Here is a 24265-nt window from a genome sequence, read left to right as displayed (position 1 = left end):
CCCCTGTGAACACTGTATGAAAATGTATTTTTATAATATATATTCCTTGTTTCTATCTGTAGAATACTCATTCCTTATAATATTGATAGATGCTTGGTAGCAACACTTGTGAAGTACTTGATAAACAAATGTGAAACATCAGAAACATCAAAACAATGTTCTGAGCAAGAACTTTTATTTATCAGTCTTTAGAGATAATAAAGATATATGTGGGAAAAGGCAGAAAAGGTCTAGAATGTTCTAAATAATAAAAAAAAATGTAATTGTACCATCATAAGAACTGTAAAAGAAGGGAGGAGAATCAAAACAAGTTTGAAGATATGACTTTTCAAGGAATTTTAGGAAGGAGCAGGAGAGAAAAGTGGTGCCTCCATGTGGAGTAGGATTCGGAGATTTACATAAGTAAAGTGAATTTTTGTGTTATTTTCTGTTGAGTTTTGTATCTCCATTATCTATGTCTCCAATAAATTTTAACTAAAGGCACTCACTACTTTTCAATATTTTGAGTGTGATTTTCTTTGTTCTTTCTTCATGCTGAGATAAAATTTAAATTAATATTAATTTCAAGAAAGCCTAGCTTTGTTTGGGTTATACAACATTAAACAGTGGTATTCTAGAAGCCCGTAATAAATGAATGTATACTTGGAGTTTCCAAGAGGAAGTACATGGGGATATGCAGCCTATCCCCATTTACTCAACTACAGAACCCTTTCCCCAAAAGAATTTATGAAATTATTTTATGAAAATCAGATTAAGAAAGAATGGCTTCAAACCTTGAAGTCAATTAATTTCAATCCAATGAAATAAAGCTTTAAAGCCCTATATTAGTCCACTCCTGCTAATATAACACAATACCATAAACTGTATGGCTAAAATAACAGAAACTTATTTTCTCACAGTATTTAGGTTGGGAATTCTAGGTCAGGGCACCAGCATGGTCCAGTTTTGGTAAGAACTTTCCTCCTGGCTTGCAGAAGGCTACCTTGTCTCTGTGTGATCAAATGGCCTTTCCTGAGTATGCACATGTGTAAAAAGAGAGAGAGAGAGGAGAGAGAGAGGGAGAGAGTGGGAAGGGGTGGGGGAGAGAGAGGGAGAGAGGGAGAGAAACAGAGAGGAGAGAGACAGAGAGGTGATATCTTCCTCTTCGGATATGGACAACAATCCAATTGAATGAAGATCCCACATTTATGACCTCATATTACATAGTTACCGTCTAAAAGCCCTGTCTCCATATACAATTACACTGGGTGTTAGGGCTTCAGCAGATAGATTTTGGGAGTACAAAATGCAGTTCATAGCAAGCATCACAGGCAGCACTGTTTATAAAAATATAGTCAGGCCGGGCGGTGGCTCAAGCCTGTAATCCCAGCACTTTGGGAGGCCGAGGCGGGTGGATCATGAGGTCAAGAAATCGAGACCATCCTGGTCAACATGGTGAAACCCCGTTTCTACTAAAAACGCAAAAATTAGCTGGGCGTGGTGGCGCGTGCCTGTAATCCCAGCTACTCAGGAGGCTGAGGCAGGAGAATTGCCTGAACCCAGGAGGCGGAGGTTGTGGTGAGCTGAGATCGCGCCATTGCACTCCAGCCTGGGTAACAAGAGCAACACTCCGTCTCAAAAAAAAAAAAAAAAAAAAAAAAAAAATCATTATTTATGGCTTTCATTTTTACCTAAAATTAGTTAACATACCTGCTACTACAGAGTATTTAGTATTAGTTTTATTTCTAGGTAACGTTATTATTTTTTTTCTAAAAAATAAATTCACACAATTGATATTTTTAGCAAGGATAATAAAGTCATAAGTACTAAATAGAGAAAAGTTAGAAGGCAAGCTAGAAGAGTCATATTAATATTTTCTAGCCTACCAGGATATAGATAATGCCACCTCATTAAAATAATAAAAATATCAATTTTGTGGACTAGATTTTACAAATGTTCATAAAGGTGAAGGGAAACCTAGCAAAACAGCAAATCATTTTATAATTTGTAAATGATGTTAAGATGTTTTAAGATGTGGATTCATATAAATAATAATATATGCTATATTTTGATCAAGAAAAATGTAAAATAGATAATAACAAAGATAGTATCTCATAGTTTTTGATGATAACTATTAGAAATTTCAGTAGTTTTTAACATAATTTTAATGGTACAGAAATTGTATCAACCAATTTAGACTTTTACACGGTTAAAAAAAAAAGTAAAAGTCAGTATTATGGAAGTAATTTGGTTAAAATAACGATTTAAGCTTAGAATTCACTTCTAAAAACATTCAGATTGTGAGCTATAAGATTAATATGTTTACATTTTAGCTTGCTATTAAGCCATTTTAACAGATTTAATTAATATATAGGCAAAATAATTTTCAGAGACTATTTCAACCAGCTAAATAATGAGCCCTCAAAATGTTATGAATAACTTTATTTTTATTATTGTTAAAGGTAATACATATAGTTAAAAATAAAATAGGACACCTAAAGATGTAAAAATGCAAAACTGTTAGAGGTTTCTAAGACAAGATGCAGACTACTTGGTAAAATTTTAAAAAATGTCTTAAGTCTGAGAAAGAAAAGAACTACAATGAATACATGCAAATCTATAAAATGAATTGCCTCTTTGGAATTTAGTTACACATTATTTATTTACTATTATCCAACAGTTTTGTAATAAAACGATGCTATTTTTGTTATTGGAGTTTGGTTCATTACGTCTGATGAGGTGCTTGAAATCTCTGTAAATTTTATTAATAAGTTCTAGCATTACAAAGCAACAATTTTCGGTTATTAAAAATCAAAGAATAAAATAAATTTTATAGCTTAATCAATTAATTAGATTCCTTACCCATGGTGGATTATTTGCAAGGAAGGTCACAATAATCCCTGTCATTCCAGTGTCATGCTCCTATTTTATGCAACTTTTCTGATTATCCTATCAAGTGTAGATTCAATTTTTACACTCTTAAAACTAGGCTGACCTTAACAGGTAAAGAGGGATGGAACTGAGCAAATATAAAGTTTTATGTCTTTTGATTCTAGGTCTTAACAGGCCTCTTACTCTTGGGATGTAGCACTTCTGGGTGGAAAAACTCAGATTCCTTGATGATAAAAGATTACATGCAGGCTGGGCACTGTGACTCAGGCCTGTAATTCTAGCACTTTGGGAAGCTGAGGTGGGTGGATCACCTGAGGTAACAAGTTGGAGACCAGCCTGGCTAACACAATGAAACCCTCTCTCTACTAAAAATACAAAAAGTTAGCTGGGCATGGTGACCGGCACCTGTAATCTCAGCTTCTTATGAGGCTGAGGCAGGAAAATCATTTAGCTCCAGGAGGCAGAGGTTGCAGTGAGCAGCCTGGGCAACTGAGCCAGGCTCTGTCTCAGAAAAATAAATAAATAAATAAATGAAAAGCAAATAAAATCCAGCCTTATTAGAAGAAACTGGCACTGAATATGAGATAGTGCCACTGTGAAAATATAGACAAATTTGAGAGGCAGATGACTGTATCTTCAAGAGTAAATTCAGCCCAAATTGCCAACTGATTAGATCAAAAGCAAATAAAATAATTTTTTAAGATATTACTTTGGGGGGACAGTCTGTTATGTAGCAATAAATAAATGACACACAAATTGATATCTAATGCTGTAACAAAATCCTAAAATATGTGGCATTGGATTGGGGTTAGGCAACAGGAAAAGGCTAGAAAAGTGGTGAGGAGGCTGAGATGGCAGATTGAATGGCAAGTTAATTGTTTCTGAGGGAGAAAAGAGAAAATTATGAGGCTTCAAAAAGGGCAAATTGAACTATAGAGTGGCAGAAAAAAAATGGCAAATGTTGGAATGTTGGAAGTTAAAAAAAATTTCCTAATTAACTTTTCAATGTTAATGAAGAGACACCTAGAATGTTGACCATGCCAGTTGGGTTATTCTAACTGGATATGCTAAAATAATTTAAGAGACAACTAAGAAAAAACCACTTAAGAGTACAAGCAAAAATATCTAGAAAATACAGAATAATATAGATTGTTCAAAATATATAAATGGAATCAAAATAATAGAGATTATTCTATATAATAATATAGATTATTTTTAAAAGTTATCAAAGAAATTGCACTAACATAAATAGCAAATCAAAGTTTTGGTTGTAACAAAAAATTGTTGAGAAATCAGAATGGCTTGATACATTGCTTATGCACTCTTGGACAACAGATGTCAGGAGAATCTTAAAAGCATTGTCCTACACAGCAGCTCACCACAGCCAATGTAGAGAGGGATAAATCTCAATAAGAATTATGGATATTAATTTGGGGACATATTAATTATTAATTCATATTAATTAATTATGGATGTTAATTTGGGGACAATTATGGATTTTAATTTGAGGACAGTCTCTTTTATTTCCAAAAATAACATTTTTAAGAGGCTCGTCCTGACCAAAGCACTACTAACTTGGATGCTTCAGGGCCTAAAACAGTTCAAAATGAAAAATAGGCCCGAAATCCTAACTTTCTACAGCCAGAAATCAGGCTGAGAAAGCTGCCCAGTCCAAACATGGTCTATTTCTCATAGAAAAGGAGGATATTTTCAGAGGGTTTGCCAAGAGATTTGGAGAACAGTGGTTTAAGGGAACAACTCCCAGGCAGCAGAACTGGGCCATAGTCAGAGAATATTCCCTATGTTTGAAGGAAACAGAGCTGGACACATGTTCTTGGATGGATTTCAGCAGTACAGTGAGCTGAGGACTCTTGGGGCTTTCTTTCCTCACTGAATGCAGTTATCCTGTCCCAGTTTCACCAGCATATGTGGGTGGGAGATATGAGGAGAGGAGAATGGGGGTAGATAACTTTTGGTTTTAGGTATGAGTCTGGAATGAAGAGGAACCCTTTGGGGGAATCTGTAGTCTAGCAGATTTTTTCACATCTGCACTAGATTATGATCATGAAATCATGGACTTTGCTGCAGGAGCACATGGCTTATTGAGGCATACTCATCAGAAATAAACCTATAAGATAGAGAAGAAGGATAGGGAAGAAGGACCCAAGCACAAATATGGTCTTAGATGACCTTATTCACCATTAGTCTCTGTAGTGTAAATCACATTACAGAACTTTTACATCGTAAGGGGTTCTCTGGAAAAAGTCTGCCAATAGTACTCAATCCACAAGCAGGTAGGAAATGGGGTTGCCTTCCAGGAAAACGACCTGAGAGAGGTATAGATCTTGTACTCCATGTTTATAATTTGGATTGCGATATTGTTTGTGTATCTAATACCTGTCAGAAAATTGCTATGCCTTGAGAATACAAAGCTGGATTCGATACAGTCCCTGCCTTAATAACAACAAAATAAAAAAAATTGAAGGAAAAAAGCTCAGGGTTTAATACCAGAGACTGACTTGGGACCACATCATTGTAAAAGTATTTTAAATTATAAAGAAATAACTGTTCAAGCTTATAGAAAATTGAGTGAGACAAAGTGTTATTAACATAATATCAATATATCCAGTCAAAACCATTAGGTTTTTGAAAACCCTTTCATCAAATACATGCCAATATGGAAGTAGAAAATCTTTTCTGAATAAGATTGTGTTTGCATGATATGTCACAAAATCACTCTTCTACTAGTAATTAATTATACTCAAATTAATGTTGGCTGTATAAATGCTCAATCAACAATTAGAGCAAATATTAGGATCCAGGATTCAATGAAGATATTTGAATAAAATGTTAGCTAATATTATAAGGTGTTTACACTGACTTAGCTGTCTGACTGAAAAAGAAAAAAAAGATTGGAATGCAATATAGCAGAAAATTATGGATGTGTCAGATGACTACAACTACTACCGGTTTATATTTCTACAAAACAAAGAACATGTATGTCTGGGGTCCTTAATGGAGCTGAGTTCTCATTTTAGATGCTATACTGTAAGAAAAACTACAAAATCATGGGAGATTATAGTCACACAGGCTTGAATGTAGGGCCTTCAAGATTTCTAGCATACTATAATTTTATATTTATGAGTCATGTGTGACTTTGTAGTAGGAACAGTATCTTAATAGAACATTCCCTGTATATTGTCAGTGATTTGCATTCTTTCATAGAGATGCCCAGTTCGGAGGATATATTATTTCTTGTGAACTTTAACGGACTTCATGCTTTGTCTGGAGATTATTTGGCACAGCTAATTAAAATGGAAATGTCTTAAAGGGAGTGATCTGTGTTTTTCTCTCTTCCATTGTCTTATTTTATACTGTCATCTAAAATGCCATCTGTATGTACATTTTAACTCCTTTGGTATTCATTTATTAACCACCATTTATACCACATCTCAGGAACATACTGAAGTGATTTTAAAATCAAGTATTGGTAATTTTAATAGATCACTTTGACAGCATTTCCACCCACCTACTTGATGGCTTATGAAGACATTAATAATGATCAAGGTGTAATTATCAAAAGCAGCAAGAAGAGTCTACAGTGCTTGATGATTTAGTCAGACAAAACTGGTACCAATTATACAGACAATCATCTTGTCTCTACAGTTGTGAGAGCTGAAGCAGAACATCTTGTTCTTGCAAACATGGACAAATGTTTTATAACTATGTCAAGCTCCTAGCCTAACAAATTGCTTTGTAGAATCAAATAGCAAGTTTCACAATTTGCAGTCATTTCAAACATCTTTGTAAAAGGTTCCCATGCTTATATAGATTTTCTTTCATTATTGAATGAAAAAAACTGTTACCTCATGTCCAGGCTAACATTTCTGTTAATTTTATCAAAGTGCCTAGACATTAATATAATGGTCTGCCAAACTTAAAATACTTTAGGGCTTTCAGAAAGAAAAACAAAAAGGAAAAATAGTGGGATGAAATAGCCAGGAAGTTAAACTATTTATGGGTAGAATCTCATCTTTGTAAAAGGGCATATAAATTCAATAAGTGCATAATAGATTACACTCTATTCTTTATAGATCTTTCATTCACTATCTAGGAGAAATAACCTATGAGTATTCATGTAAAACTAGATTAAAAGTATGGATAAATAGGAAGCATCAATTTTTACTGAACCATAAAATAGTACTGGAATACTAAAAGAGTGCAGAAAATATAAGATGAAGAAAACTATACATATGAATATTCTCAGAGGGTAAGTATGGTTGTAAAAAACCCTCTGATGAACCTATTGGTATAGTATTCACAAATCTGGTTCACACAATAGAGTAAGTATATCTCTTTCTTCCCATATGAAGTTCAATTTATGTAATAAATATTTAGAACACATATTTCCAAAACATAAAATTGAATGAGTGCAGGAATATTTGCCTGTACATAACTCAAATCCATTCTGGCTTTCATAATGAATTTTTATAGATAAATGATGATCTTTCTCTGGAATATATTATACATTTATTTTTAAAGAAAACTTTCTATAAATATAAACAAGTTTCTAATATGGTTCTAGCTACAGTTATAAGTCTCAGAAACTGAATTAATTATTAGAGTAGTTTTATAAATATAATTATACTGTGATAATTGAAATAAATTAAACAAAATATCAATTTCCCATAAAAATATTTTAATATATAACACATAAGTATTGTGTTACATATAGATATTTGAGAATATATTTCCAGTAAGTTACAAATGATTTATTACCAATCTCAATATCATTATTGTTAATAATCTGTATAATGAACACCTAAACGATCCCTAAAGTATATGTAACATCATAATTAAAGGGTTTCTTGTCTTCTATTTCTGGGAAAATGTGAACAACAAATCTGACAAGTTACTATAAGTTAACATCTAAAAAGACATTTGCATCCTACAATTTGCTATATGTGAGAATTCCACTTGTTCTCTACCTGTTCCACATTTATTAATGACTGCTCCCCTCTCCCATTCTAGTAGATGTGTAGTAGTGGTATTTACTTTAGGTTTAATTTGCATTTTTACATTGGCTAATGATATTGAGCTTCTTTTTGAGTGCATATTTGCCATTCAAATATCTTCTTTGGTTAAGTGTTTAAGGTTTGCTCATAATTTATTAGGCTGTTTTTATTATTGAGTGTAATAGTTTGGCATACAGTTTGGATAGTCTGTCCTTTATCAGCTGTACAGCATATATTTTCTCCAAGTATTCGATTACCTTTTCATTTGGGTAAAAATGTCATTTATCAATAAAAAACATTTTTCATTTTAAGGAAGTCTAACTTATACTTTAAAAATTCATTCGTGATCTTGATTTCCAACCTATTTTTGTCTAACCCAAAGCTACAAAAATTTTCTAATATAATTTTCCTAGGAGTCTTATAGTTTCTATTTACATTTAGGCCTTTGAGCTAATTTGATTGGATTTTTACATATATATACAGTATGGGAATGGCTGAGGTTTGTTGGCTTGCACTAAATTTTCACATGTTCCAGAATCATTTTTTGTAATTACTATGTCTCTTCATCTTATTATCTTGACATTCATGTACATGAGAGTCTACTTTTGGCTGCTATATTTTGTTCTATTGATTGTATATCTATGTTATTTCAATAGTATATTGTCATGATTATCCTAGCTTTGGACTAAATCTTGGAACCAGATAGTGCAAGGTTCCACAAATTTGATCTTTTTTTTTTTTTTTTTAAGTTAGCCTATATTTGCTTTTCTTTAAAAATTTTTGGGTCAATTTATTTTTCTATTTTGCTCTTATATCCTGTGGTACTAATAAACTCACCCATTTGTTCTAATTTCTACACTGTAGGTTCTTCAAAATTTTCTACAAAATATTTATGAAAAAAGGCAGTTTTGTTTAGTTTCTTTCAATCTTTTTAAATGTATCTTTTCATACCTTACATTGGTTTAATTCTCCAATTAAATACTGAATATATATAATATCTTTCTTTTGTTATTTGTTTTATTGGATTTAAAGGCTGGAGAATCATTTGACATTTTAGGTTTTTTGTTTTTGTTTTTGTTTTTTTTTTCTTTTCAATGGTTGTCCTATATTAGATTGAGGAAGGTAGAATCCTCCTATCTATACTTAGTTGAGATTTTTTGGCTTGAGATAATGTTAAATTTTGACAAATATTCTTTCTCTATATATCAATATAATCATTCATCTCTCTATTACCGTGTTCTCAGTTCTCTTTGTCGATCCGCAATCTGAGGGAGGTTGTATGCACTTGGGAATTGTGAAGGGTCTTTTGTCATTCCTGACACTTGGCACTGCATGGCAGCTATTTTCTGCTTTCAATCTGCGACAGGTTTGGCAGGAGTAAGAAAACTTCTTTGTACTGATAAAAGATCCGTGGGGAAGATATCTTTCAGTCCTACTCCCCAAAGACAGAAGACTTCTGCACCTACCATTCCACCATAGCATTGATCTTTGCCTGGATCTGGTGACTGGTAAAATTATTTCCTACCTCTTACCTGGGTGAAGCAGCCCAGGAGCTAGAGGATTTGCCTTTCTTTTCCAGTGGGTTAAGGCTTTTGCTTCATATAGGCAAAGAGCTCAGAGAATATGCTGATTGTGTCTTTCCAGTCAATAGAAAATTATTTTTTGGTTTTCCTCTGCCATAGAAGTGAGCTCTCTGATCTTTTCCCCTGAGCCAATCTTTCTTGTGAATAGCCAATGGATGTCTTTGGAAAAAAGCGTATGTGTCCACAATCTCTCCTTGTATCTCAAAATCCCAGGATTCTAAACTGATGCTGTATCCAAATGCATCTTTAAAAAATTATTAAAATTATAGTTATTTTTTTAATATCTGCTTCCACAGCAGCTACCTCTTCTTTCTGTGGTCTGCCAATGGTAAAAAGGCTCATGTGCCTTACCTCTCAGAAAATTATGCCTTTATTTGAAATTCAGTTCCCTTTACTACCTTTTGTCTTCAGCTCTTTGTTGGATTCAATAAAAACTGCGGCTTTTTAGATTAGCCAAATTTTACTCATTTGTTGAAATGGGTATAAGATTCCTTTTCCACTTTCTACATTTAAAGCAGAAGAGAAACTGCCAAGGCAAACTTAAAGAAAAAGAACACAATTAAAGAACATGAAACTGGCAAATATGAAGACTTACTGTAAAACCACAGTAAATAGAAGAGTATGGTTTTTGCACAAAGATGAATAAAACAACAGTATAAATTGAACTGTTAAAAAATAACTGCATACATTATTGTCACCGATTCATGAGAAATAGATCAAATCTAAAGCAAGGGTATAGAAATGAAAAGGCAAAGGATAGAAGAGGTACAATATGCAAACTAGAAAAAAAGGAGCTGATGTAGCTATATCAATACATATGTAATAGTTTTTTAGGTAAAAACTTTTTAGAGAACTAGATAAATATCTCATATAAGAGTTTCAATTAATCAGAAACTCCAAGTTTCTAAAAATTATAAAAACAAAATATGTAAAAGAAAAAATCATATAAACACACAAAGAATACATAAATCAACAATCATAGTAGAAGACATTGAACATATCTTAGGTACTTATGAAACAAGAAGGCAAATTATTTGAGGATATAGAAGTATTTGAATATAATTAAGAAACCTCCTAATATATATATGTATAGAATGTTGTACCCTACAATTGTGGTATATACATTTTTAAGCCAACATAGAATGTTTATGAAAATTGACTGCATATTGGCCCATAGAGCAGGCCTTAGCAAATTTTGAGCACTAATGTCATATGGAAATTTTTCTCTGCCTACAGTGCAATTAAGCAAAGATAATACTAACTATAAAATAAGTAGAATTTTCTTTTGTCTTTGGAAATTAAGAATTACATTTCTACACAACTCTTAGGCCAAATAAAAAATTCACAATGGTAAAGAATATATTTGGAAGTTAATTATTACAATATGATATAAAAGTTATAGAATGTATTTAAAACAGTATTTTGAAGCCAAAATCAAAGCTTTAAATGTATCTATTGGAATGGCAAAAGATAGAAAATTAATGAGCTAGTCACCCATGTTTAAAAGTACGTAAAAATGACTCAAAATAAACAGAGATAGTGGTATGAAGGAACTAATGAAATAAGATAGAAATTTGTACATCATGTGATATAGAAAGCAGAAAGTAGTATCTGATGTAACTTTTAAAAACTGCCTTGTAACTGATCATAAAAAAAAAGGATGGCAATGTAATGAATTTTATAAATGTTGCAGGCAATGAAATTATAATGAATTTTATGGAAATTGTCATGTCAATAATTTGCAAGCTAAATGAAATAGTCAAATGTCTTTAAATAATCCAAATTGATTAATGAAGATATTTTAAATAAATGTATGCATTACGTTGTTAAGAATTAAATCAGTAGTCAAAATCCTTTTATCATGAAAGATGATACCCAATTTTAAGAATAAATGCTTTATTTCTTCATTTTATAAATATTTATTAAAGGGTTTCCACATGCCAGGCAATGTTGTAGGTTCTTATACCAGTGAAAAAACAAAACCCTTCCTGGCCCTGTGAGATAGAATATGCAGATATTAAATACTAAGCAGGTGAATACATATTTGTAGGTCACTTACTTTGCTACAAATGATGAGTGTTATGAAAAAATGTAGAAGAACTAGAATAACCAAAACTTAGAATAGTGGACGGGTGGGGCCAGGTCTCAAACATGTAATTTGAACAAGAAGAAGTTGAGGGACTTTGTGGATACTGGAAGAATATTCAGGTAGAAGGGAGGGCTAAGTGAAGCCACTGCAAGTTTTTTAGTAATATAGTTATGTTATCAGAATTACATTTTAAATTGTCACCCAGGCTGTTATGTAGAAAATACAATAAAACAGGTGGGGAAAAATTAAAGCAAGGAAAATGTGGTTTGGGATGGATATGGCATTAGTCTGTCTGACATCATGATGAATCAGACCAGGATGATGGTAGTGTAGACATGGGTTTCAGATTGTGAAAACATTTTGGTGATAAGCTCAGTTGGATTTCGTTCTATGTTTATTATTTTTTTATTATACTTTAATTTCTTGGGTACACCTGCAGAATGTGCAGGCTTGTTATATATGTAAACACGTGCCATGGTGGTTTCCTGCATCCATCACCCTGCCATCTATAGTAGGTATTTCTTCTAATGCTATCCCTTCCCTAACCCCCACTCCCTGCTATCCCTCCCCTAGCCCCACCCTTCAACAGGCCCTGGTATGTGATGTTCCCCTCCCTATATCCATGTGTTCTCATTTTTCAGAACTCATTTATGAGTGAGAACATGTGGTGTTTGATTTTCTGTTTTTCTGTCAGTTTGCTAAGAATGATGGTTTCCAGCTTTACCCGTTTTCCTGCAAAGAACATGAACTCATCCTTTTTTATGTCTGCATAGTATTCCATGGTGTATGTGCTACATTTTCTTTATCCAGTCTATCATTGATGGGCATTTGGGTTGGTTCTAAGTCTTGGCTATTGTGAACAGTACCACGATAAACACACATGTGCATGTGTTTTTGTAATAAAATGATTTACAATCCTTTGGGTATATACTCAATAGTGAGATTGCTGGGTTAAATGGTCTTTACCTTTCTAGATCCTTGAGGAATCCCACACTGTCTTCCACAATGGTTGAACTAATTTACACTCCCATCAACAGTGAAAAAGTGTTCCTATTTCTCCACATCCTCTCCAGCTTCTATTTTCTCCTGATTTTTTAATGATAGCATGCTAACAGACATGAGATGGCATCTCAGTGTGGTTTTGATTTGCATTTCTCTAATGACCAGTAATGATGAGCTTTTTTTTTTTCATATGTTTGTTGGCTGCAAATGTCTTCTTTTGAGAAGTGTCTGTTCATATCATTTGCCCACTTTTTGATGGGGTTGTTTTTTTCTTATAAATTAGTTTAAGTTTCTTGTAGATTCTGGATATAAACCCCTTGTCAGATGCGTAGACTGCAAAAATTTTCTCCCATTCTGTAGGTTGCCTCTCACTCTGATGATAGTTTTTTTTTTCTTTTTTTTCTCTGCAAAAGCTCTGAAGCTTGATTAGATCCCATTTGTCTATTTTAGCTTTTGTTGCCATTTTGTTTTACTCATGAAGTCCTTGCCTATGCCTGTGTCATGAATGGTGTTGCCTGTGTTTTCTTCTGGATTTTTATGGTGTTAGTTCTTATGTTTGAATCTTCGATACATCTGGCGTTATTTTTTGCATAAGGTGTAAGGAAGGGGCCCAGTTTCAGCTTCCGGCATATGGCTAGCCAGTTTTCCCAACACCATTTATGAAACAGAGAATCCTTTTCCCATTGCTTGTTTTTGTCAGGTTTGTCAAACATCAGATGGTTGTAGATGTGTGGTGCTGCTTCTGAGGCCTCTGTTCTGTTTCACTGGTCTATGTCCCTGTTTTGGTACCAATACCATGTTGTTTTGAAGTATAGTTTGAAGTCAGGCAGTGTGATGCCTCCAGCTTTGTTCTTTTTGCTTAGAATTATCTTGGCTATGTGGACTCTCTTTTGGTTCCATATGAAGTGTAAAGTGTTTTTTTCCAGTTCTGTAAAGAAGGTCATTGGAAGCTCAATGGGGCTAGTGTTGAATCTATAAATTACTTTGGACAGTATGGCCATTTTCATGGTTGATTCTTCCTAACCATGAGCATACCATGTTTTTTAATCTGTGTCCTCTCTTATTTCCTTGAGTGGTGGTTTGTAGTTCTCCTTGAAGAGGTCCTTCACATCCTCTCTTAGTTGTATTCTTAGGTATTTTATCCTTTTTGTAGCAATTTTGAATGGAAGTTCACTCATGATTTGACCATCTGTTTGTCTGTTATTTGTGTATGTGAATGCTTGTAATTTTGCACATTGATTTTGTATCCTGAGACTGCTTAACTTGCTTATCAGCTTAAAGAGATTTTGGGCGGAGATGATGGGGTCTTCTAAATATACAATCATGTTGTCTGCAAATAAAGACAATTAGACTTCCTGTCTTCCTAATTGAATCCACTTTATTAATTTTTCTTGCCTGATTTCAGTTGGATTTCTGTACAGATTGAGTGTAAATTGTGAGAGGAAGAGCACAGTCAATATAACATGATTTTTGTTTTGATCAACTGAAACATTTACCTTTCTATCATCTGCTATTAAGAAGGTTGTGGAAGGAGGAGGTTTCTAACATATAGAGGTCTGGGAAAGAAAAATACCAGTAGGATAAAAGGAAATATGTTAATGAATACATGAAAGCATAAATAATGAGAAACTGGGAAATAGAATTATAATATAATTAAGATAAAGAGCAAAAATGCAAGCCCTGAATCAAAGAAATTATTTACAAGTACACACACACACACACACACACACACACACACACACAAATTAGTATTCATAATAAGGACATACTATAGATTTAATTAAAACATTTGATTAAACCTTTCGTGTTTTCTTTGTGGACCCATGTGTGATATATAAGTGTGCTATTTAATTTTAAATTTAGATGAATATTTTAGATATCTCCCTTATATCTGTGTCTTATTTAATCCCATTGTAGCCAGAAACAACATTGGAAGATGGGAAAGCAAATTTTATCAGATTTATTTTTAGTTAGGTATTGCCTGTAAAAGATTCCAATTTCTAAATATCCATTCTCATCTCCTAATTATTGAAATTTTGGAAAGAATAACTGCTGAATGTTCATATTGCAAATGCCAGCAAATGCCTGGGGCCAAGATGGTAGGTCTATTCCAATTTATAGGTTTGTTTATTTCTTCTATTACCAAATCCTTAAATATATTCTGTTAAAATATACCATATAAAAGAATATCTGTGTGTGTGTGTGTGTGTGTGTGTGTGTGTGTAGACATAGTTAAGTTAAAATATTATAAATTTAAGGATATAAAGAGAAATAGGAAACACATCAGCATCCACCAGATTTTAGGAAATTGAATATTATTAGTTCGTTTGAATTGTTCAACATGTCTCTCCTCTGCTGGGAATATTGTGGAAAGCAATGAGAAAAATATAGATAGAATCTTCCCAAAAGAAGAACTCCCATCTGAAAAAATTTTCTTACATTTAAACATGTCCTATGTGTCTACACTTGGAATGCTCGGGTGACCATGTGAATAAGACTGCTAACCTTCTGGAAAATGAAGAAGAAACAAACACGTAGATAAGATGCCCGTTGCCTCAACTGTGCAATCTCCAAACTCATAGGCAAGGCTATCCTATAATATCCAGTTGGTTAGGTGACTGATTAGTTGACTACAGATGCCTAAGCTAGGCAAATAGAGATCAGACTAGCTGGTCTACTATAAAAATCACCTAGCAATAATGGTAAGTGATAACAATGTGATGGAGTCACTAAGTTTGTGGGTAGTTTATTATAGAACAAAAGTAAACTTACTACATGGACAACCCATAGTAGAAGATGAAAGACATTATGGTGATTTGAGATGCTTTAAAAAGAAGTTTAAACTTAAGCCAATCAAGTCTTCAGCACTAGGAAATTTGCAAGGAGAAAAAGCTTCTTAAAGAACCAACAAATAATTCCAAGATAATGAATATTTCATTGGCTACTACAAAAAGGGAACCAACTTCCAATTAGTATTAAATGGAGAAGTGACATCAAACAGAGAGTTTAGCAAATGTGCTGCGGGAACTCAAGAGATGACATGTTTCCCGCTCTTAGCATCCTCATTGCAGCACTGCAGGGGAAGAATGCAAGAATGAAGACTCTAATACCAATTGTCCCTATAACACGGGAGCTAAATCTCCAGACTGGCATGTTGGTAAGAAGAAAAGGAAGAGATCACTGTTTTTGAATTGACTATGACACTGAAGAGTTTGTAATGCCTTTCTCAGTATCATTTGCATTAAATTGGGGAAAATTAGTCTATCAGCTGGGAAGAAAACCATGTGCCAAGGTTTTCGTAGATAAAAGATTGCCTATTGTTTGGATCTGAAAGCATCATTTCATCTGTCTTTTTTTTTTTTTTTTTTTTTTTTTTTTAATGGTCATGAAACTAAAGTTCACCAAAACTGTAGATTTAATGCAACTGGAAGTTTGGCATTTGTTCCTATCAGGAAGATGGGAACCTTGGTTAATATTTTCTGACAGAACAGATTGTGTATGGCAAGGCTTTGAACTAAATGCAATTTGCTTATAACTTCTGAGTTAATTATTAACATATATGCTTAAATATATAGAAAACCCAACGTCATGGAAATAGGTTTATCTTGATAAGTGACTGATATAGTACCATCTCTTTTTTTCATTTTCTTTCTCTGTTCTCTTTGCCTTCTGAAGGATTAGCCAAAAGTAACAAAAGAAGATGGACAAAGCTCTAAGGATAGACACACTGATACAAAATATCATCTTCCCTGATAAGCCATAGGATTTTTTAAGTTTCCCAAACTTTCATGTCTTTGTTATTAGCAGACCAATAGAAGAAATTGATATATCTGAAATTTATTAATCTTAAAATTGAGGTAATTTAGTGACTCAGTTTGTTGCAACTGACAACCTAAGTACACACCATTCTATTGTGACTAATCCAAGAGCAGTTGCATTACTACACAAGTGTCTTGTTTAATACTTTCAATGTTCAATAAACTGAACAATAGTATGACATTATTACACATATATAGGTATGTCTTTTCCATAAAGATATCAACAATTAAGCTATTCACTCATAAAACAAATGTTTTGGTATGGCATTTGTTCCATATGACTAGAGTACTCTGAATGCTAAGGAAGGACTGAAAGGTACAGGATTTTATGAGGCTGAATCAAACAAATATGTTACACTTCTGTATTTTAACTATGGTTAACATTTATTACATAATATAATAATAGAGGCCATTAGAATGCTAGAATAGGGATAAGATCACTGTTTAATTTATAGGGATGAACATCTGATTTAACTTAGGAAATCAACTTAAAATCTTTGCATTAAAAGTGGTCTCTTATCTGTTGTCTGAAACTTGACACTATTCCACATGACAATACTTGATATATCTTACAGGATAAAGTAGTTCAGTAATGTGGCAACATGACATTTATTTTCTAATCAATTGTCATTTCGTTAGCTCTATTTATGAAAATGGTATTTTATACTAAGTTAAAAGATTTTTTTAAAACATATTTTAACGTTAGGCTTATCAGTTATTTAATCTAAGTGGGGGATGGAAATTATGGAACAAGATAGTTAAGATGCAAAGATGGTTACATGATGTCTTAACAAGATAGTTAAGATGGGAAGATGGTTACATATTTACATCACCATGGTTAAATAGTCTTGTGCAAAAATTTCTTCTCTGACTGTGTTACAAACAGATTGCAGACAAACTGAAACCAATCTTAACTCTCCCTTGGTTAACCAATTAAGGCATCCTATTTCTTGGTTTGATTGAGTTTGCCAGGAGGTATAAAACTTCCTGGCAATATCGGTGAGAAAATATTTCAGTGGAAATCAGATGTGGGTAGAATACAGACCTATTAAGCTCCACTGCATTAACAAAACATTATTTTTACAAAGAAGCGTATTATTATATATGTTGGTTGGAGATGCTTGCTCTGAGAACTTTGACAATTTATTTAACCTTTGTGTGTTGTTCTTTATATATAAAATCAGATTAGTACTATCCTTGAGTTGTTACGTAGATTAAAAGAGGAAACTCTTGGAATAGTGTCTGACAAATAGTAAGTACCATGTAAATGGTATTGGTCATCTATTTTTGTGTAACAATATTACCACAAACAGTAGTTTAAAGCAACATAAAATCTTGTGGATCAGGAGTAGGGACATAATTTAGTTGTTCTCTGCAAAGCTGCAGTCAAGGGGTCAATCCAGGTTGCTGTTTCATCTCAAAGCTGCCCAGGGAAGGATCTGCTTCAAAGTTCACTTGGTTGTTGGCAAAATTCACTTCCTGTGGCTTGTGGCTTGCTGGGCTGAGGGCTTGTTTCTTATTGTCTCTCAGTGTGTGTGTATTACAGTTCTTTGCCATGTGAAACTTGCTTTATCTAAGCCAGAAAGAGAGAAGTCTCCTAGGAAAATGAATATTACAATCTTATAAAATATAGTCATGGAAATGCCATGTGATAACTTTTGCTATATTCTATTAGTTAAAATGAAATCACAGGTTTTGACCACACTGACGGGGAATGATTACACAAGAGTGTGGGGATCATTTTAAAGTGTCCACATAAGTGTATGTTGAACAAGAAATTGCTACCCACAGATTGATTTATAAAAAATAAAATACAAAATAATTATTCTTTATTGGTGTCTAGGAAGTTTAATCACATCAGTGGTATGCTGGAGCCAGTTCATGCTTAGTCATGATACCTAACTGTGTGTGTCTCTATCAAACTCCATGTTTAGTGAAATAATATTTGTATGTTAACATCAGCCATGGTTTGTGCATTTATGCTACTCAAATTGGCAAATGCTACAAATCTGAGCTTTTTTTCATTAGAGGGACAGTTGTTAAACATTTACTCATTAAAAATTCACATTTTTTAGATCTGCCTCAACCTTAGTTATTGGAATTCTTCCACTATATTTACCTGGAATAACTTGATAAAATGTCAAACAAGAATCCAGGAAAAACTTAAGTATTATCCTAGTGGTGAGCAACAAATTTACCAAATGACTTACTTTTACTAACATTTTATTTAAGATAAGATAAACTCAAAGTATGATCTACTCACATTTTAAAAACATATGAATATGTATGGATAGTCTCTTATTCTATTAGATATCTTTAAAACTCCAGGCCAACTTTACACTCAGCAATTGTCAGAATATATTTCTCTATATTATAGTAAGTATAATATAGTAATATACTTCTCAAAATATGTATTTCTCCAAATAATGTCTTACAGCAGAAACAAGTATGTGTTAAGTCCAACAATTTGATTCCCGAGGAATATATATTCCATCAGTGAAACAATGAGGCATAATAAACATTTTACAGCAGTCTACCCATCTCTCATGTTTAAATGTCATATAGCAGCAAATACTTATGTGCCAGCAAGTAATCTCGGCAAAAGATGTAGTCTTCTTGGATAATGTTAATTTTAGGTCAACTTAGTGTTGACAGTAGCATAATGGTATCATTATTAGTTAACATTCTTAACTCTATTATTAGTATTTTCTAATACTTACTACTCTATACCACCATTCAACAAGCCAGTTTTTAAAACAAGAGATGGGATGTGAATTAGAAGACAATTATTCTCGAATGTCCATTTTCTATGAAGCAAACAGTGAGATTCATTTGTGATTAAGGCAGAATATTGCTATTATTGACTAAATTTTCCTGATCAGGAAATGGTTTACCTTTCTTTCTCTTGCTTTACTATAAAGTATCAATTGAATATTTTCCCACAGCTATGAGTATATAAAGTATCTCTGAAGAAAAAGAAATGGCAGCCTTGACCAGAAATAGCCACTCCTGTATTTTCCCTCCATATGGAAGTTTAATGATCCCATCTGGGCATGAATTCAAGACAATCTCTCAAATTGTCACAAAAAAATTGAAGAATTTTTATCTCTTATATCTGGCACCTAACATATAAGGATCTGTGTTAAATAAACAATACAGAATACTATCACATACAGCAGTTGTGAAAGAACTTTACCATGAATTGGCTGTAATTCAACACCTTCTGAAAGCTCATTTAAGAATTTCGGTATTACAGAGAGAGAGAAAAAGGGAATCTAATAAGTGTTTCTACATATGGCTGTGAATCAGAAATAATGAGCTTATTAAAAATATGAACTTCTACATTCTAGACCACCCATACAACATCAAAATATTTATGAAAAGAAACAAAAATGTATTTAAAAAACATCTTACAGAAGATGTAGATGTAACCAGTTGGGGAAAACTTGTTTATGAAAGCATACCTGCAAAATGTTAACAACCTGCTACTGCAGGGTGAAAGAAAGCAAAAACACCTGAATCATTTAATCTTTCATTGCTATGGAAAATTTCCCTAAAACAGGATTTCAATGTATGCCATTGGCGATTTGTAGAATATCAATTTGAAGCATATTTTTGCATATTTTTTCAAAACCAAAATCACTTATACTGTTAATTATGTCACCCAATGCCTTTTGATATATCAGTTTTAGAGTTCAGTGTCAAGCAAAACTTTTCAGATGAGTTTGCATGGCTTCTTTTGTGATAAAAGTAAATGATTTTCTCTTTTGTCTTAATTTTCTTTCTTCTTCTTCTTCTTTTTTTTTTTTTTTCAGGGCAGTAATATTTCTTTCTTTCTTTCTTTTTTTTTTAATTGTACTTTAGGTCCGGGAGTAACTGGGTAGATCATGCAGGATTGTTGCAATGTACATATATGGCAAGGTGGTTTGCTGCCTCCATTCCCACATCGTCTATATCTGGTATTTCTCCCCACTTTATCCCTCCTCACCCTCTGCTGTCCATCCCCTAGTCCCCCCACCAATGGACCCCAGTGTGTGATGATCCCCTCTCTGTGTCCACATGTTCTCATTGTTCACCACCCGCCTATGAGTGAGAATATGCAGTGTTTGATTTTCTGTTCTTGTGTCAGTTTACTGAGAGTGATGGTTTCCAGATTCATCCATGTCCCTAAAAAGGACACAAATTCATTGTTTTTTTATGGCTGCGTAGTATTCCATGGTGTATATGTGCCACATTTTCCCTGTCCAGTCTATCACCAATGGGCATTTGGGTTGGTTCCTGGACTTTGCTATTGTAAACAGTGCCACAATGAACATATGTATGCATGTGTCTTTATAATAGAATGGCATATAATCCTTGGGTATATACCCAGTAATGGGACTGCTGGTTCAAGTGAAATTTCTATTTCTAGATCCTTGAGTTATTGCCACACTGTCTTCCACAATGATTGAACTAATTTACAGTAACACCAACAATGTAAAGTATTCCTATTTCTCCACATCCTCTGCAGTATCTGTTATCTCCAGATTTTTTAATGATCGCCATTCTAACTGGCATGAGATGATATCTCAGTGTAGTTATGATTTGCATTTCTCTAATGATCAGTGATGATGAGATTTTTTTCATATGTTTTTTGGCCTCATATATGTCTTCTTTTGAGAAGTGTCTGTTCATATTCTTTGCCCTCTTTTGGATGGATTTGTTTGATTTTTCTTGTAAATCTGTTTTAATTCTTTGTAGATTCTGGATATTAGCAGTTTGTTAGATGAGTAGATTATAAAATTTTTTCTCATTCTTTTGATTGTCTGTTCACTCTAATGATTGTTTATTTTGCTAAACAGAAGCTCTGAAGTTTAATTAGATCCCATTTGTCTATTTTGGTTTTTGTTGCCATTGCTTTTGGTGTTTTAGTCATAACGTCCTTGCCTATGACTATGCGCTAGTTTTGCCTAGGTTTTCTTCTAGGGTTTTTATGGTGTTAGGTCTTATGTTTAAATCATTAATCCATCTGGAGTTAATTTTAGTGTAAGGTGTTCAGGAAGGGGTCCAGGTTCTGCTTTCTGCATATGGCTAGTCAGTTTTCCCAACACCATTTATTAAACAGGGACTCCTTTCCCCATTGCTTGTTTTTGTCAGGTTTGTCAAAGATTGGATGGTTGTAGATGTGTTGTGTTGCCTCCGAGACCTCTGTTCTGTTCCATTGGTCAATGTCTCTACTTTGGTACCAGTACCACACTGTTTTGATTACTGTAGCCTTGAAGTATAGTTAGGGCAGCAAGATACCTCAGGCTTTGTCCTTTTTTCTTAGGATTCTCTTGGCTATGCGGGCTCTCTTTTGGTTCCATATTTAAACTTTAAAGTGGTTTTTTCCAGGTCTGTGAAGAAGGTTATTGGTAGTTTGACGAATCTAAAAATTACTTTGAGCAGTTTGCCCATTTTCCCAATATTGGTTCTCTATAACCATGAGCATGGAATGTTTTCCAACTGTTTGTGTCCTCTCTTATTGAGCAATAGTTTATGGTTTTCCTTGAAGAGGTCCTTTATATCCTTTGTTAGTTGTATTTCTGGGTATTTTATTCTCTTTGTAGCAATTGTGAATGGGAGTTCACTCATGATTTGGCTCTGTTTGTTGGTTACTGGTGTATAGGAATGCTTGTGATTTCTGCACATTGACTTTGTGTCCTGAGACTTTGCTGAAGTTGTTCCTCAGTTTAAGGAGATTTTGGGCAGAGATGATGGGGTCTTCTAAATATAGAATCATGTTTCTACAAATAGAAACAATTTGACTTCCTCCTTTCCTAATTGAGTATCCTTTATTTCATTTTCTTGCCTGGTTGCTCTGGCTAGGACTTCCAATCCTATAATTGAATAGGAGTGGTGAGAGAGGGCATCCTTGTCTAGTGCCCGATTTCAAAGGGAATTCTCGCAGTTTTTGCCCATTCAGTATGATATTGTCTGTGGGTTTGTCCTAAATAGCTTTTATTATTTTGTGATATGTTCCATTGATACCTAGTTTATTGAGGGTTTTCAGCGTGAATGGCTGTTGGATTTTGTCAAAGGCCTTCTCTGCATCTATTAAGATAAGCTTGTGGTTTTTATGTTTGTTTCTGTTTATGTAATAAATTATATTTACAGACTTGTGTATGTTGAACCAGCCTTGCATCCCTGGGAGGAAGCCTACTTGATCATGATGGATAAGATTTTTGATGTGCTGTTAGATTCAGTTTGTCAGTATTTTATTGAGGATTTTGTATCAATGTTCATCATGGATATTGACCTGAAGTTTTCTTTTTTAGTTGAGTCTCTGCTAGGTTTTGATATCAGGATGATGTTGGTCTCATAAAATGAGTTAGAGAGGATACCTCTTTTTGTATTGTTTGGAATAGTTTCAGAAGGAATGATGCCAGCTGCTCCTTGTACATCTTGTAGAATTCAGCTGTAAACCTGTCTGGACCTGGACTTTTTTTGGTTGGTAGGCTAATAATTGTTTTCTCATCTCAGCCCTTGTTATTGGTCTATTCAGGGTTTCAACATCTTCCTGTCCTGGTTTAGTTTTGGGAGAGTGTAAGTGTCCAGGAATTTATCCATTTATTTTAGATCTACTGGTTTGTGTGAATAGAGTCATTTATAGTAAACTCTGATGATAGTTTGTATTTCTCTGGAATCGGTGGTGATATCTATCCCCTTTATCATTTTCTATTCCATCTATTGTATTCTTTTCTCTTTTCTTTTTTCTTGGTCTGGCTAGCTGTCTGTCTATGTTTTGATCTTTGATCCTGGATTTATTGATTTTTTTTGAAGGGATTTTGGTGTCTCTATCTATCTTCTTCAGTTTTGCTCTGATCTTAAATTTTTCTTGTCTTCTGCTAGCTTTTGAGGTTTTTTTTTTTTTTTTTTTTTCTTGCTCCTCTAGTTCTCTCAACTTTGATGATATGGTGTTGATTTTAGATCTTTCCTTATTTCTAATGTGGGCATTTATTGCTATAAATTTCCCTCTAGACACTGCTTTAAATGCATCCCAGAGATTCTGGTACCTTGTGTCTTCATTCTCATCTGTTTCAAAGAACATCGTTATTTCTGCCTTCATTTCATTGTTTATCCATTCGACACTCAGAAGCAAGTTGTTCAGTTTCCATGAAGTTGTGTGGTTTTGAGTGACTTTCTTAATCCTGAGTTCTAATTGGATTGCACTGTGATCTGATAAACTGTTATGATTTCTGTTCTTTTGCATTTGCTGAGGAGTGATTTACTTCCAATTTTGGGGTCAATTTTAGAGTAAGTGTGATGTGGTGCTGAGAAGAATGTATATTCTGTGGATTTGGGGTGTAGCATTCTGTAGATGTCTATTAGTTGAACTTGGTCCAGATCTGCATTCAAGTCCTGGATGTCCTTTTTAATTTTCTGTCTCATTGCTCTGTCTAATATTGACAGTGGAGTGTTGAAGTCTTCTATTATTGTGTGGGAGTCTAAATCTCTTTTAGGATCTTAAGAACTTGCTTTATGTATCTGGGTGCTCCTGTGTTGAGTGCATATATATTGAGGATAGTTAGCTCTTCTTGTTGGATTGATCATTTTATCATTATGTAATGCCCTTCTTTGTCTTAATTTTCAAGTAACACTACTACAAAACCAACACTTAAATGTGTTAACCAAAAAGCAATACCTATGATAATTAACAATCTCAGATCTAGTATAGTTATTTCATTTCTTTTGGGCTTTATTCTTTTAAAATTATTTCATATTATAGATGTTTTAATATGTGAGCTTTTTTTATTTTTGAAAGTAGGCAAAACACAAATAATTAATGATTACTGCATACTTATTAAAATTAACAGAGGCAATTATTAGAATATCTTTGTTATAACCATAATATACCTGGTAAACAAG

Source organism: Saimiri boliviensis, chromosome 1 (genome assembly GCF_048565385.1).
Source record: "Saimiri boliviensis isolate mSaiBol1 chromosome 1, mSaiBol1.pri, whole genome shotgun sequence".
Classification (NCBI taxonomy): domain Eukaryota; kingdom Metazoa; phylum Chordata; class Mammalia; order Primates; family Cebidae; genus Saimiri; species Saimiri boliviensis.
Note: the sequence above shows the minus strand (reverse complement) of the source record.